The following is a 16,848-nucleotide window of genomic DNA, read 5'->3' as shown; positions in this document are numbered from 1 at the left end:
TTTTGCTGCCACATTGTTACGGTCTCTTATCCTATCCCACCTGAATCACTGCATCAGCTTCCTGCTGACCTCCCAACCTCCTCCCCACTCCAGTCCACACTTCACTCTGCTGTCGGGATATTTTTCTACAAAAATATCCTGGATATGTCATCTCACTTCTCAGAAAACTCAGTGTTTGCCCATCCACCACTATATCAAACAAAAACACTTCTCCATTGGCTTTAAAGCACTAGATCAGCTTGCCCTCCTACCTCACCTTACTTCTCTCCTTCTACAGTCCAGCCCGCACACTTCACTCCTATAGTACTAACCTTCTCAATGGGCCTCTGTCTCATCTGTCTTGCTGCGGAGCCCTAGCCCACTTCCCGTCTCTGGCCTGGAGCCCCCTCCGTCCCCTAATCCGACAGACAACCACTCTCCCTTGCTTCAAAGCCTTATTGAAGGCACATCTCCTCCAAGAGGCCTTCCCAGACTGAACCCTAATTTTTCACTCCCTTCAGTGTTTCCCTGATCTGCTCCCTTTCCCCCTCCCAGCCCCAGAGCACTTATTTACATGTCTGTAAATTTACTTGTATTGATGTCTGTCTCCCTCACTTGAGACTGTGAGCTCATTGTCAGGAGGGAATGTCACCATTTATTGTTGTATTTTCCCTAGTGCTTAGTATGCTCTCTGTCCATAGTAAGTGCTCAAAAAATACAAACAAATGAATGGATGAATGAATGAACACAAGTCCTCCACTCCCAGGCCCAGACTCTTTCCTCTAGGGCATGCTGCTTCTCCTGGCCTTAAATCAAGGACAATTTAAATATTAAATCAAGGTCCAGAATCACTTCTCCCTGAGGTTACCCCAAGCCTTATCTCTAAGTGGAGTCAAGCTCTCCATTTGACCCCTTTAAACTGCTGTGGGCAGGAGTCCTGGGTCCTTCTCCCTAGGTGTTCCTGAAAAAGTGTGCTTGGGGATCTTTTATATTGCTTTATCATGGCCCAGATTTCCGTTCTTTGGTGTGGTGGATGAGGGTGGTCCATCCAGCATCCATCCATAGAGAAGCAGCATGGTTTAGTGGAAAGAGCACAGGCTTTGAAGAAAGAAGACGTGGGTTCTAATCCCGGCCCCACCACTAGTCTGCTGTGTGACCTTGGGCAAGCCATATAACTTCTCTGTGCCTCAGTGACCTCATCTATAAAATGGGAGTTGAGACTGTGAACCTCAGATGAAACAACCTGGTTATCTTGAATCTACCTCAGTCCTTAGAACAGTGCTTGGCACATAACAATAACAATTTACAATTATCCCATCATTTACCTAGGAGCAATGCGGCCTACTGGAAATAGCACAGGCTTGGGGAGTCAGAGGACCTGGGTTCTCATCCCAGCTCCACCACTTGTCTGCTTTGTGACCTTGGGCAAATCACTTCACTTTTCTGGGCCTCAGTTCCCTCATCTTTAAAATGAGGATTAACAGTGTGAGCCCTACGTGGGACAGGGACTATGTCCAACCTGATTATCTTGTATCTAGCCCAGAGTTTAGCACAGTGCCTGGCACATAGTAAGTTCTTAACAAATACCATAATTAATGATGACCATGAGTGTCTGCTTGAGAAAATTATAGCAAATTGTGGTATTTATTAGGAGTTTACTGTGAAACCAGTATTGTGCTCACTAATAATAATGGTGGCATTTGTTAAGCACTTACTAGGTGCCAAGCACTGTTGTAAGCACTGGGGTAGATACAAGGTATCAGTTTGTCCCACTTGGGGCTCACAGTCTTAATTCCCATTTTACAGATGAAGTAACTGAGGCCCAGAGAAGTGAAATGACTTGCCCAAGGTCACACAGCAGACGAGTATCGAAGGGCACATATAACGCAACCATATTAGATCCAGTCCTGTTTGACATGAGGCAGACAGTCTTAAGGAGAAGGGAGAAAAGGTATTACATCACTATTACAATAGAGGAAGTAACTGACATAGCCAGAGCAGCACAGCAGATGAGTGTGGTAGATTAGAACCCAGATCTCACAGTTCCAGATCCTGTGCTCTTTCAAATAATCAACTTTATAATTTTGAGTCCCACAACTGGAAGACTGTGGCACTGATTGGCTGTAAAAACTTCCAAGTTTATTAACATAAGAAAATGAAAATCTGGTGAAAGTTACAACTGTACAGTTGTACAGTTTTCATTTGCACACACTGATAGGCATTTAAGATTGTTAAGAGCTCTCCCATTTGTGCAGGAGAAAAGTAAAATTCAAAAATAAATGAAACAAATATAACTGGAATTTTAGGGTTTTTCCTGCTAGGTCACTCTAAAAAGCATGCACTATAACTATGAAACACCATTTCGTGCATGAAAATGATAGCTCAAACTGCTACATTTTATAGAAAATGACTTCTAAATTATACATAAATGGGGCAATTTTCCAAGGTGATGCAATTTTTTTTTTTTTGGTCACGATTTCTTATGATTGGGGGCTATTTCCATTAAAGTGACAAGTCTTTACAAATAGGTTGCATTCACACAATATGTTGAAGTAGACTTCTGCAACCCTATCCCATGCAATGTGATATGTGGCTTGAAAATCTGGTTATTTCTATTATTTCAATCATTAATTCATTACCTAGATAACAGACCATAGCAAAACATCCAGATGGATGCATTTTTTTCCTCTTCTCAATTGTTTCAAAAGTGGGGAAACTAAGTCATTTGATTAAATTTACCCGGTAACAAATTTCAGTGCAATCCCATGCAACTCCCAAACTACATTCCTGCACTATTGCCAGGAAAGGTAGTGGATAGGTCTACCCTCATGGTAAAAAGCAAAAAAAAAAAAAAATCAAAAACAAAACAAAAGCAGGTGGGATCCAAATCTGAATTTCTAATTATAAATACAATTAGTGAGCAATCATGTGTAATTTATCCCACCTATTCCCCACTAGAGTCTGACGTTCTTCAAAAGATGTCGTGAAGATTGTAATTGTCAAGCTATACAAATTGTGCCGTAAAGTGAGATTGAGCGCCTTGTGGTAGAGGTGACCTATCTACTGATTATCTTGAATGTATCCCAGGGTTTAGCACAGAGTGAGTACTTAGAGCAGAATTAAAATAATTAAAATTAATTGAAAATGTAAAATGAGTAATAAATTTAGAAGTTCACTGGATGGCAATAGAAACAAGAAACTGTAACACACTACCCTGAATATGGAATGAGGAGTAAATTTACCCCCTTTTCTCAGTTATTAAATGCATTTAATTGAAAATTCAAGGTTTGTTTTTTTGTTTTTTTAATTATTATGTCCATCTATCGCTTTCTTCCTTCCCTTACCCTGAACTTGAGGAGAAAGATGTTTCTCTGTTGGTATTTATCGAAAAGAAGATGAATAATCACTTCATTTCCATTTGAGGACAAGCTGTTCACCGCCTTCTCCTTCTTATAAACCGTTATCAGATTGCGGGTCTGTTATTAGCAGCAGGGCACAGAGAGGGATGAGGAGTCATGTGATGCAGCAGCAGTGTCATATCAGTTTAATCAGTAACATCTGACGCAGCACACATTTACTGCATGATTGCGCTGTCGTGTTTGACACCGATGATGGATTGCCTCTCCAAATGAACTTCGAACGCCGGCTGGCTTTTTTGCAGCTAAATTTTACATTACTTTCAGCAGTTCACTGGATTGCACTTCATTAGAAGGCTGCAGGTCCTACCATATTGCCATAAAGTAGCTCAGATATTGATCCGTCCTATTGCGGAGATTCTAAAGTGAGTTGATGTATCTGTTTAATTGAAGTTATTAACACAATGCTGTGAGCTAATTAAAAAAGAAAAATATCTTCTAACTAGTTATACTGTCACCAGTCGTGGGTTTAAAGAGCTAGGGCCCTGTCAAAAACTTTTCTTTGGGAACCCACAAGTCGTTAAAATTATGCAAAAACAAATATTAAAATATTTATAAAATAAAGATAAAATATTGGACTCAAATGCCTATAATTTTGTAGTTTTGTATAGGCTAGAAATGTCAGGGTCGGTTTTAAGAATTGTTTTCCATTAATAATATTTAAATAGTCATTTCAGTTAAGTGTTCATACTTAGCATAAAGTCATGCTGTTCTGCTAGGTAAATATTAAGGGTTTTTCAAAATGTCTCGTATACTTCTGTGAGAATGTCTTGCTGAACAGTGCCTTCTCTAGAATTGATATACTGTACCTATAAATATAAAATCATTTTGAGAACACATTACCACAGCATTACAGGTTTAACTTAAACCTTCCAAAGCACAGGAATTGAGTTAAATCTGAATTCCAATATAACACTTGTATACCGTCCTTGAACTATGTGCCTAATTCTCTATGACATTAATGGAATTGCATTTTGCCTGAAGCATATATCTCATGCCATATATCATAAACCCTCTGACACTTATATGATTTGCAGCCATGCATTATTAGTGATTGCATTATTCCACCTCGGGATCAAAGAGCATATTAAGGACATAGTTTCTGCCTTAACTTTAAACTTCATCGCCTTTGAGTATTTAAATGAGACCCATAGCATTTTCATAATGTAACTTTTTGATTGAATGTTTTTTAGGATTTTTATGTGACAATTTTTTATTAGGATCAAACTGGCCCCGTCTCAGTGACCATCAGCAAACATGGTGCAACTCCTGACCAACAATCTACTTTCTGGTAAATTTTGATCTTATTGAATCCAATAGGGATTTGATAAAATATATAGCGCTAACTACTCAGATGCTAATTTGCAGAAAACATTCAAACCAGCTATTTCTCAAAATCGTTACGGAGTTGGCTTTAAAACATCGGAATCATGACTGCAGTCTACTCAAGCTCTTCCATAAGCTGTTTTTGAGTGTGACCTTCAACAAGAAAAGATATTAGTTGATATTTCCTATGTAGGTCATTTCATTATTATTATTTTATTTAAGTACTTATATACTGGGAACTGTTCTAGTGCTGGGGTAGAAGCAAATTAATCAGATTGAAATTAGTCCCTGTCAGACACAAGGGTCACAGTCTTAATCCTTATTTTTGTCTTAACGCTGTAGTATCCAACCCATAGCGACGCCATGGACATATCTCTCCCAGAACACCCCACCTCCGTCTGCCATTGTTCTTGTAGTGTATCCATAGAGTTTTCTTGGTAAAAATACAAAAGTTAATTAATTACCATTGCCTCCTTCCATGCAGTAAATTTGAGTTTCTGCCCTTGAGTCTCTCCCATACCGCTGTTGCCCAGCACAGGGGAGCTTTGAGTTGTAGCAGATTGCCTTCCACCTGTAGCCAAGCTAGGAATGGAATGGACAGGCCTCTGCTTGACTCTCCCTCCCATAGTGGAGACTGGTAAGGACTGGAAATTCTCCAAGTGTGTCCCTGAGAGAGGCAATCTGATTTTACAAATGAGGTTACTGAGGCGAGGTGAGACTCAGTCTAAGTAAGGGGAGAACAGGTATTTAATCCCCGTTTCACAATGGAGGAAACTACAGCACAGAGAAATTAAGTGACTAACATAAAATTACAGAGCAAGGAATGTGCAGAACCCAGGATTGGAGTCTCATAGGCCTATGCTTTTTCCACTAGGCCATGCTGCTTCTCATTTCCTTCATCAGTTCAATTTCCTTGTCACTGAAATTCTTTGGAAATCCATTTTCTTGCGGAAAACTCTGCCCTTCAGTGCAGGGATCATGTCTACCATTCTATTATACTCTCAATTTATTAACTCAGTGCTCTGCATGTAGTATGTCTGTTCAAGAAATATGATTGATTGACAATTGCCTGCCTTAGAAACATTGAGAAAAAAGCTTCAGGCAGTGACAGCAGCAGGAAGCGACATAGCCTACTGGATAGAGAACGGGCCTGGAAGTCAGAGGGAGATGGGTTCTAATTCTGACTCCACCACATGTCTGCCATATAACTTTGGTCAAGTCAATAAAGCAGTAAACGGTATTTATTGAGGATTAACTATCTTGAGAACCCTGTATTAAGTGCTAGGGAGAGTAAATATTGGTGGTTATCCACGTTAAGCACTTTTACAGTGCTTTACTTTTACAGCACATAATAAGTGCTCCATAAATACCAGTGAATGAGTGATTAAAGTCACAGGTATATAGGGACAATAAAAGACCCTAACTAGCCTTACTCAACTCATTTTTGTTATAGGTAATTCTGAAGCATCAAATAAATTTTGATATTTTAGGATCAAAAATGAACTTCCTGCCTGACTCTAGTCATCGCTTCTCCTTTTATAAAACTGTAAAAATAAGGTTTTATTTTATTCATTCTTTTCAATCCTGTACCAAGCGGGAAACATTAAAACCTATTTTCCTTTCCCAGGGGTTCCATACTAACGCAGACTTTGGGAGACAGGTGGTTGGAAGAATGGGGTCAGACTCCAATCACAGAACAGAAAAGCTACCACAGTGCCCAGCACATAGTGAACACTTAAAAGTCCCACAGTTTTAATCAAGTAATTGGTACAGTGCTCCCTACACAGTAAACATTAAAATAATACCTATGATTTATTGATGGATATAAATTTTAGGCTTCATCCTTATCTCATCAACAGTCAGAAGCACTACAAGTATTGAAATACGTACCTTTGTTAACAATAAATATACAATTTCTTCTTTTACATAAGAAGGCTTGTTGTTGGAATCATGAGTGAGTTCTACCCTCTGCTCACTTGAAGAGAGGAGAAAGAGATTTCCAGTGAATAAAGGCAAAAATAGCATTCATACACCCTGTATCACTTTTATGTGCTTGTCAGCTGCATATTTCAAAGTTAGATGATGGCCACTGAAAGTTGTAAGAAACCACAGGACCTCATTCAGTGTCCATGGGCTTCTGTTTGTTTGTATCTGAGTAACTCATTTTTTCTTCTTAAAAATAAGGTGAGGGAATAATAATGATGGTATTTGTTATATGCTTACTGTATGCCAAGCACTGTCCTCATCGCTGGGATAGATGCATGCTAATCAGGTTATCCCATGTTGGGCTCACAGTGTGAATCCCCATTTTACAGATGAGGTAACTGAGGCACAGAGAAGTTAAGTGAGTTGCCCACATTCACACAACTAACAAGTGGTAGAACATGGATTAGAACCCATGACCTCTGACTCCCAAGCCCAGGCTCTTTCCATTAAATCATGCTGCTTCAATCCATTCATTCATTATAAAGAATCTTTTATCTCTTGCTGTTGCTCACACCCTCCCTCCTGCCTAGAATTTCCTTCCTCTTCATGTCCAGCAGACCACTCTCCCTGTCTTGGAAGCCCTGCTAAAACCATATCTCATGCAGGAAATCTTCCTTGACTTAACTCTCATCTCCCTAATCTCCCCTCACCTATGCACTCCAGTCCTTAGCCCCCTAAGCATTTTGATACTTGCTTCACCTCTCCCCAGACCACTTATCTACTCATCCTTGTACTCTGCTCCTTTCCCTAGCTGTGATTAATTTTGCTGTGGGCCTACACCTCTAGATCATAAACTCCTCTGGGGTAGAGTTTAGACTGTCGTTTAGACTGTGAGCCCCTCAGTGGGCAGGGATTGTCACTATCTGTTGCCGAATTGTCCATTCCAAGTGCTTAGTACAGTGCTCTGCACATAGTAAGCGTTCAATGAATACTACTGAATGAATGGAGTTTATGGATACCAACTGTATTGCTTTCCATTAGTGTTTTTTTTTCTTTTTCTTTTTTTTTGAAGCAGACATATAAGGCAAAATCACCAGTGAAAAGTGTGGTTGTAAATAGAGTTTGGATGATTCTATTGTACTTTCCCAAGCACTTATTACAGCACTTTGCACACAGTAACTACTCAATAAATACGATTAACTGACTGACAACTGAGGTGACCCAGTCCAAAGGAAACAATTTATAGCAGCATAGCACAGCATCAAGGTATCAGGCCAGATCCCCTACAAACATCCTGACAATGCCAGCACATAGGCAGCACTTAATGATTTCCCAAAAATGCTTGGAAAAAAGGTATGCCTGCAAAAGAATATTCTAGGAGATCAGTTTTCCCAAAAGCCTCTGCCAAACACCTTCCACCTTTCCACCTTACCTGATTCATTCCATTCTCAAGTTGGCTCAGTATGCTGCCAAGTTTTTTATCCAACTTTGATGGCGAGCCAACATTTTCAGTGGGTTTAAGTTTTCTCCCTATCAGATATTCAAAGTATTCCACCTCGTAACTGACAGCTTTTATAGCCTCTGAAATTGAGCAAAGGAGTTTTTAAATATGTTATGATGGAAGCACACAAAATTTCTAGCATCAAGTTCTAGAGCTAGAAGCAAGACAGGTTTTTGTTTTGTTTTTTTTTTTTTTTTCTTTTCCTGTTGGTTTTTGGTTGTTGAATGTGAGAAAAGACTGGTCATCATCCTGCTGTTTCTTCCGATTTATGGTATGTGAATAATAATACCCATATGAATAAAAGAACAAAGAAGCATCAGGAAAGCTAGAAATCAAATCTAAAAGAGCCATGAGAAATTGTAAAGGAAGATGCAAAGTGCAGATCCAAGGGAGGGAAATTTAGAGGCTTCTGCCCTTAGGCCAAATTATTGATGAAGTAGCTCTATGTAGCCTCAGACTAAACATAGATTCTCTAAACAGCCCCAGAAGGGAAGGTTTAACAGTTACCTAGAAAAAGCTTAAACTCTCTCAGGTCAGGAGTTATGTCTGACAACACTGTTGCATTATGAGTATAGACAATTATAATGTCTAATTGTAGACAATTGCAATTTCTAATGAAATACTGAGTTTATTTGGGATATGCTGTATATAAATAGGAGGTGATACATTTAAAAGATGAGAAGCAGAATGGAAAGAGAACAGACCAGGGAGTCAGAACACCTGGGTTCTAATCCTAGCTCTGCCAATTGCTTGCTTGTTTCCTTAAATGAAAAGTGGCGATTAAATATCTGTTCTTCCCCCTCCTATTTAGATTGTGATCCCATATGGGACAGCGACTGTAGCCAACCTGATTAACTTCTATCTACCCTATTGTTTAGTACAGTGCTTTACATATAGTAAATGCCTAACAAATATAATTATCAATAATAGTAATGATAATAGCATATGTAGGTTTACAATTTCAAATACAATTGAGAACCTATGCAGTGTAAAAAAAAAAAAAAAAGATTCTTAGAGTTTAAATTTGAGCCTTATTTTTTGAGTAACCACTGTGCTGAATAAAATAGTTTAGTCCTTGATTTGCTGCTTAATGATCAGTCACTGGTATTTATTGAGTGCTTACTGTGGGCAGAGCACTGCAGTTAGGATTTGAGAAAGTGCAGTTCAGCAGAGTTAGTAGATATGCTCTCTGCTCACAAGGAACTTCAGCCTAGAGGGGGGGACAGACATTAAAAATGAATTACAGATATCTACATAAAGTGCTGTGGGACTGAGGATGGATGAATATCAAGCACTTAAAGAGTACAGGTTCAAATGCATGGATGACACAGAAGGAGGTGGGATTCAGGGAACTGCAGGGCTTAGTCTGGGAAGGCCTCTTGTAGGAAATGTGATTTGAATTGGGCCTTGGGGATGTTGTATATGGAAGGTAAGGGAGTTCCAGACCAGAGCCGGGACTTTGGCAAGGAGTTGGTGGTGAGACAAATGAGGTTGAGGTTCTGAGTTAGGTTGGCATTAGAGGTGTGATGAGTGTGGTCTGGATTGAATGAGTAGGAAATCAGCAAGGTAAAGAAGGAGGATAAGAGATTATTAAGTGCTTTAAATCCAGCGGTACAGTATTTCTGTTTGATGCAGAGATGGATGGGAAACCCCTGGAGGTTCTTGAGGAGTGAGAAGACATGGATTAACTGTTTTTAGAAAAATACGCTCTCTGAATTTTATACAGTCATTCTGTCCTAATGAGTTTTCCATGCCTAAACCCTGAAGAAGTTTTTAAACTTTCATTTATGGAACTTTATTATCAATGAAGGGCATTTTTATAGAATTATGAAATCTTACACCTTCCACTTTCATTAGTTTGACTGTTTTCCCCACTGGGAAAGAATGGGCTTGCATCAGTGAACACTGATTTGGTTCAGCTCCGTCTTGAGCCACTGCAGAACTAGCAGGGGACATAGGATGGGGAGAGCAGGTAGCGAGGGAAAATTAATTGCTGCGGTCTTTCAGTGATTCTCCAGAACAGGGCTGAGAGCTCAGGGCTCTTCATGAATACTACCTATTCTTATTAAAAATAAAAAAAGAAAACACAGCAAAAACCTCTCATTCTTCCCTTTATCATGCTATAACCTCAGGAAAAACTGTATTGACCAGTATAAACATGAGGATCGAGGTCAATAAATTTAATGCAACTGGTTTTCTCCCTTTGTAGTGTATGAGAGATGAAAAGTTAGAATATGAGGACTTTGAGAATATTAATGCCATTTTACAGTTACCCTGATTGCTAGTTTCCCAAGTATTACAACACCATCCTGTGAATATGAGTCTCAACTGCTTCTTCCTTGTATTTCCTATCCATCAATTGATATATATTTTTTTAATATTCTTTTTGAGTACTTAGTAAGTAGACTGTAAACTCCCTGTAGGACAGAGGCTGAGTCTGACCTGATTATCTTGTATCTATCCCAGTGTTTAGTAGAGCTTGGCACATAATAAGTACTTAACAAATACCACAATTACTGTTATTAGTAGTAGTAATATTAGTATTCAAACATAAATTATGTGGTTATAGATAGTTCTAAAATATTGGGTCAACATTTAAAACTAAAGTCTTCAAAATTACAGGATACAGTAACAGCTTCTTTTAAAGCTAGATGGAGCATTATTAGGGAGGAGACAAAAACATAATTGTCTTTGGGGAAAAAAAATAATTTATAGACATCAATTTATTATTATTATTATATTTGTTAAGCACTTACTATGTGTCAAGCACTACTCTAAGCCCTGGGGTAGGTACAAGGTAACCAGGTTGTCCCACATGGGACTCACAGTCTTAATCCCCGTTTCCAGGTGAGGTAACTGAGGCACAGAGAAGTGAAGTGGCTTGCTCATGATCACACAGCAGATGTGGCACAGTCGGGATAAGAACCCATGTCCTCTGACTCCCATGCCCAGGCTCTTCCCACTAAGCCATGCTGCTTCTCTTAACATGTCTCTTTTTATGTTTAGATATTGATATTTTGATTATGTGATATTATGTACCAGTGAAAATCTCCACATAATATTGTTTCCTAAAAGGATTTTAATTCAGATTCTCCATGGTGCAAATATTGATTCCAGTTTTCTTCAAGGCAATTCAGGTCCGAGTCACCCAGAATAGAAAGAGTTTCCATCAAAGTCGAATACCCTCTCACGAATTGCAGTGAAGTGGTGAGAATGGCATTTTGAGGAGACTGGCATTTCAGGAGCTGGAAAACTTTAGGAGATAGAATGCCAGAGGGGTCATCAAATTGAATTTCCCATTTTCTGTTTCTGCAACTATTCCCCAGATAGCATGGTGGAGTGACTGACTCTCTACTAATTTGCCCTAGAGATCCCTGCAGGATAGTGCTAGGGATGTCTTCAGTTGACAGAATGCTCTGAGATCTTACACTTCTGAAAAGGCACTTTGACTGGGTGCTTATGCTCCAAAGTTCCTGACCCCACAGGCCTTAGCCCCTATCCTGATCTAAAGAATCCCACAACAGAGGATGAAGGTAAATGTTGCTAGAATTTATCTTTGTTAATGCAAACTGATTATGTACAAATTTAGGATTTGTCTTGGCTTAGAATCTTTTTATTTTAAATATGATCAAAAAGTACAGTTAAGAGTACCTAATTTGGCCAGAGATCTCAGCTGTCCCATCTGTGGTTGAAAAACAAAATCTGCTTACACTTAATATTCACCCCGACCTCCACCCCACAGCACTCATGTGCATAGCCATAATTAATTAATTAACTTATTTATATTATTGTCTGCTCCTAAACGCTTGTATAATATTCGGCAGGCAGTAAGAGTTCCACAAATACCACTGATTGATTAATGATTGATGAGAAGCGAGTGGCTTTCATGGAAAGAGCACAGGCTTGGGAGTCAGAGGACATGGGTTCTGATCCTGGTTCTGCCACCTGTCTGCTGTGTGACTTTGGGCAAGCCGCTTCACTTCTCTATGCCTCAGTTACCTCATATGTAAAATGGGGACTGAGACTGTGAGCTGTACTAAGTGCTTGGAAGAATACAGTACTCTGGACTGTAAGCTCACTGTAGGCAGGGAATGCGCCTGTTTATTGTTGTATTCCCCCAAATGCTTAGTGCAGTGCTCTGCACACAATAAGCACTCAATAAATATGAATGAGTGAACAAAATTAATAGACACATTCCCGGGCCACAAGGAGCTTACAGACTAGAGGGAAAGTTAGACATTAATATAATTGAATAATTGATGGCTACATACACAAATGCTGTGTGGCTGAAGGTGAGGTAAATAAAGAGTGTAAATCCAAATAGAAGGAAAGTTTCACTGTGGTCACAAAGGCAACTGTCCTCCTTCTGACCCTTAAACGATTCACCTGAAACAGTGATTTTCAATATCAATATACTCACCTTCGTAGTATAGCCAAGAAGAGATCGGCATAGTGGAGTTGTTGATTTTGGGAGTTTATTTTATTTTTTACATTTTCATCTACTTAATGATATCTCTTTTCTCAGAAATAGGCATCAGTGGACATCTGGGACCTAATAAGCAAGGCAGCTATCCATGAAAATTATAAATTAGAATTAATTGTCAGATATGATATTTCTGGCCTGTTCCCATATGCTTGATAATTTGGATAGAGCCAACTCTGTGAAAAATCTGTCACGAACAAAACTTACAACCGGATATGCTTATCTTCTGACAATTCTCAAAAAAAAAAAAAAAAAAATCACTTTTCCAAAGAGAATTAATTCATAGCCGAATAATAGAATAATTTATTTAGAATTGATTCAGAACCTGTAGGCTCAACATGCCGCAAATCTAATTCTGTAACTGTCACAAATCATAATGATATACGGTACGGAAACTTCACAGCTTGGAAGTCTTCAAGGGGCACGCATTAAAGCTAGGAATGTATTGTTATTAGCTTGTGAGGGGAAAAAAAAAGAAATCCTACAGAGTTCTACTCTATTTCACATCTGACCTTGGCACAGCTTTGAATAAATGGGTGAATAATGAATTCCTCATATTCTACACTCCAGAGATGCTCTCCCACACCTTGGCAAACTCTTTTATTTTGCCATAAACAGCTGCGATGATAACTGGATGATTATAAAGGCTTTACTTCTTGTCTGTCACAAAACTGTTGGCAGTTGCAAGTGTTCTTTGTCAGGTTGGCTTCCCTGCTGGTCAGTTCTCTCACCTAGGTGTATAAGAGGACCTCTGTCATACAATTGCTTTTTACAGGTCATATGCCCCGTTTTAGGGCAATTTTAAAGCACACATTTGTGTTCAGAAGCTTCATGACAAATGGCAAGAGACAGGCTTAATACTCTAATACTCTGTACCCAGTAAGTGCTCAATAAATGTTATTGACCGAATGATTATTTGGAAAATCTACTTGGTAGTGCAGGGAATATGAATGATAGTACCTGAAAGGACTGGTATTTCTTCAGGGAAGAGAGGCCAAATCATCTTCAGACTACAATCCTCAATTCCCTGTTCGTCAATCATCTTAATAATAATAATGTTGGTATTTGTTAAGCGCTTCCTATGTGCCGAGCACTGTTCTAAGCGCTGGGGTAGACATAGGGGAATCAGGTTGTCCCACATGGGGGCTCACAGTCTTAATCCCCATTTTACAGATGAAGTAACTGAGGCCCAGAGAAGTTAAGTGACTTGCCCACAGTCACACAGCTGACAAGTGGCTGAGCCAGGATTTGAACTCATGACCTCTGACTCCAAAGCCCATGCTCTTTCCACTGAGCCACACTGCTTCTCTGTGAAATCTGGGATTGAAGAATAACTACATTAGTACTAATCACACTATAATAAAGACTAATTGCCTTTAATAAAAGTTCTCCTTAGAATATTTATTTATCATTGCCAAAAAAATCTAAAACTGTGACGATGGAGTTAAGTACAACATATTTCACAAGGCATTTTGAAGGTTTTACTTTTTCGTGAAGTGCTTACTGTGAGCTAAACATTGGGGTAGGTACAATTAGATGAATAGATTGGCTATGATCCTGTCTCCCTCAGTATTCATTCTTGAAGAGGAAAGGAGAGCATGTTAATCACATTTTACAGGTGAGGAAACTAAGGCATAGAGAGGTTAATTATCAATCATATCAATGGAATTTATTGAGCACTTGTTTTGGACAGCATATTAATTCAATTGTATTTATTGAATGCTTACTGTGTAGAGCACTGTAGTAAGCACTTGGAAAGTACAATTTGGCAACAGAGACAATCCCTACCCAACAGTGGGCTCCCAGTCTAGAAGGGGAAGACAGACAACAAAGCTAAACAAGTAGACAGGCACCAATAGCATCAAATATAGATAAATAGAATTATAGCTATATGTACATCATTAATAAAATGAATAGAATAATAAATATGTACAGATATACACAAGTGCTGTGGAACGGGGAAAGGGGTAGAACAGAGGGAGGGAGTAGGGGCCATGGGAAGGGGAAGAGGAGCAGAGGAAAAGGGAGGCTCAGTCTGGGAAGGCCTCCTGGAGGAGGTGAGCTCTCAGTAAGACTTTGAAGAGGGGAAGAGAGCTAGTTTGGCAGAGGAGAGGAGGGAGGGCATTCCAGGACAATGGTAGGACATGGGCCAGGGGTCAATAGCGGGACAGGTGACAATGAGGTCCAGTGAGGAGGTGAACAGCAGAGGAGTGGAGTGTATGGGGTGGGCTGGAAAAGGAGTGAAGGGAGGTGAGGTAGGAGGAGGCAAGGGGATGGACAGCTTTGAAGCCCATAGTAAGGAGTTTTTGCTTCATGTGAAGATAGACAACGCCTGGAGAATTTTGAGAAAGGGGCGTGCCATGCCCAGAGCGTTTCTGTAGAAAGATCATCCGGGCAGCAGAGTGAAGCATCGACTGAATCGGGGAGAGACAAGAGGATGGGAGGTCAGAGAAGAGGCTCATACAATCATCCAGTCGGGAGAGGATGAGAGACTGTACCAACAAGGTAGTGGTTTGGATGGAGAGGAAAGGAGGCAGATCGTGGAGATGTGAAGGTGAGAGTGGCAGGTTTTGATGACGGATTGGATGTGTGGGGTGAATGAGAGAGCAGAGTCACAGATGAAACCAAAGCTGTGGGCTTGGGAGATGGGAAGGATGGTAGTGCCGTCCACGGTGATGGGAAAGTCAGGAAGAGGGTGAGGTTTGGCAGAGAAGATAAGGAGCTCAGTCTGCTAAGCACTATGTAGAATACAATACAATAATCAATGAATGGTAGTTATTTAGTGCTTACTGTGTGCAGAGTACTTTACTGTTCGGGAAAATGCAATCCAATAGAGTTGGTACATATGATCTTTCCCTCAACGAACTTACAGACTAGAGAGGAAATGAATTGCCTAAGGTCACACGGCAGGCCAGTACCCCAACTGGCACTAGAATTTAAGTCTCCTGACTTCTCCCTCCATGTGCTTTCTACTAGACCAAGTACTATCATAATTTAGTTATCCTTTGCAGAACTGTTTTTCTTTGAATTTTAGCCTTTAAAAATACCTGCAATCCAGGACATTTTATCCACCAAGGTTAACACCCCCCCACACACACACACCTTTTACCTCAATTGTGGATCCATGTCTTCTTTGAGGTCAACACTACAGCTAACACTGTGTCAGTATTCAGGGGAAATAATTATTTTCCCATCCTTACTCTGGACTGGAACACCTTCTTCATATCCATCAGAAAATGACTCCCCCACCTTCAACTCCTCATCAAAAGCACACCTCCTCCAAGAGGCCTTCCCTGATTAAGCCATCATTTCCTCTTTCCCCACTCCCTTCTGCGTGGCTCTTGCAATTGAATTTGCACCCTTTATCCAGCACTTAGAACAGTGCTTGGCACGTGTAGTAAGTGCTTAATAAACACCATTATTATTAATTACTATTGAGAAACAGCTTGTCTGAGAAGAAACAGCGTGGGATTGGGAATCAGAGGTCATGAATTCTAAACCTAGGTCTGCCTCTTGTCTGCTGTGTGACCTTGGGCAAATGCCATAAGTTGTACAGACCTCACTTACCTCATATGTAAAATGGGGGGGGGGTGAAGATTATGATCCCCACGGGAGACAACCTGATTACTTTGTAACTACCCCAATGGTTAGAACAGTGCTTGGCACAAGTAAGTCCCTAACAAATACCATTATTTAGCCCAGTGCTTAGTATGATTAAAAAATTGAAGGTTAGGCGTGAGAAAAGCCTCATCTTTTATAAGAATAGTAGAAAATCCTGGGACAACAGGCAGCTCATTTATACTCCACTGCTACTGTTCCTCCTGCTCTGCCCTTTGGTTTCTTCCCATGTGCACCTGCCTTCTTCAAACTTCTCCCTTCGACATTCCTCTTCCCTATTTTAGCTCTTACAAATTCACCCTATGCACAGAGAACAGTGCCCTTAATCTTGTTTACAAAGTTTTGAATCCCAAATCAGTCAGCCAATCGTATTTAATGAGCGCTTACTGTGTGCATAGCACTGTACTAAGCACTTGAGAGAGTGCAATATAACAATAAAGAGATACAGTCCCTTCCCACACCCGAATTTACGAGCACAACTGCTTCTGAAGGAAGCTATCAAATCTCTGCCAAGAATTTTCTTCCTATTTTCCTCATGTGATTACTCTTCACATTTATGGTGATAACCTGTTTGTCTTGTCTCCCTATTAGTGGATGAA

General features: G+C 39.9%; 1 protein-coding gene and 1 long non-coding RNA gene across 2 annotated transcripts in view; one reads left to right on the top strand and one right to left on the bottom strand.

The window, feature by feature from the left end:
• Nucleotides 1-16,848, top strand: part of CSMD1 (CUB and Sushi multiple domains 1) — a 1,410,881-nt gene that overhangs the window by 702,415 nt on the left and 691,618 nt on the right. The gene's annotated exons all lie outside the window — the stretch shown is intronic.
• Nucleotides 13,215-13,670, bottom strand: LOC120638024. The gene is made up of 2 exons (XR_005659474.1): nt 13,592-13,670; nt 13,215-13,362 (listed from the first exon to the last, which is right to left on the bottom strand). It is a non-coding gene; the product is annotated as an uncharacterized LOC120638024 (long non-coding RNA).

Source organism: Ornithorhynchus anatinus, chromosome X1 (assembly GCF_004115215.2).
Source record: "Ornithorhynchus anatinus isolate Pmale09 chromosome X1, mOrnAna1.pri.v4, whole genome shotgun sequence".
Classification (NCBI taxonomy): Eukaryota; Metazoa; Chordata; class Mammalia; order Monotremata; family Ornithorhynchidae; genus Ornithorhynchus; species Ornithorhynchus anatinus.
This window is presented reverse-complemented; position numbering and strand designations above follow the sequence as displayed.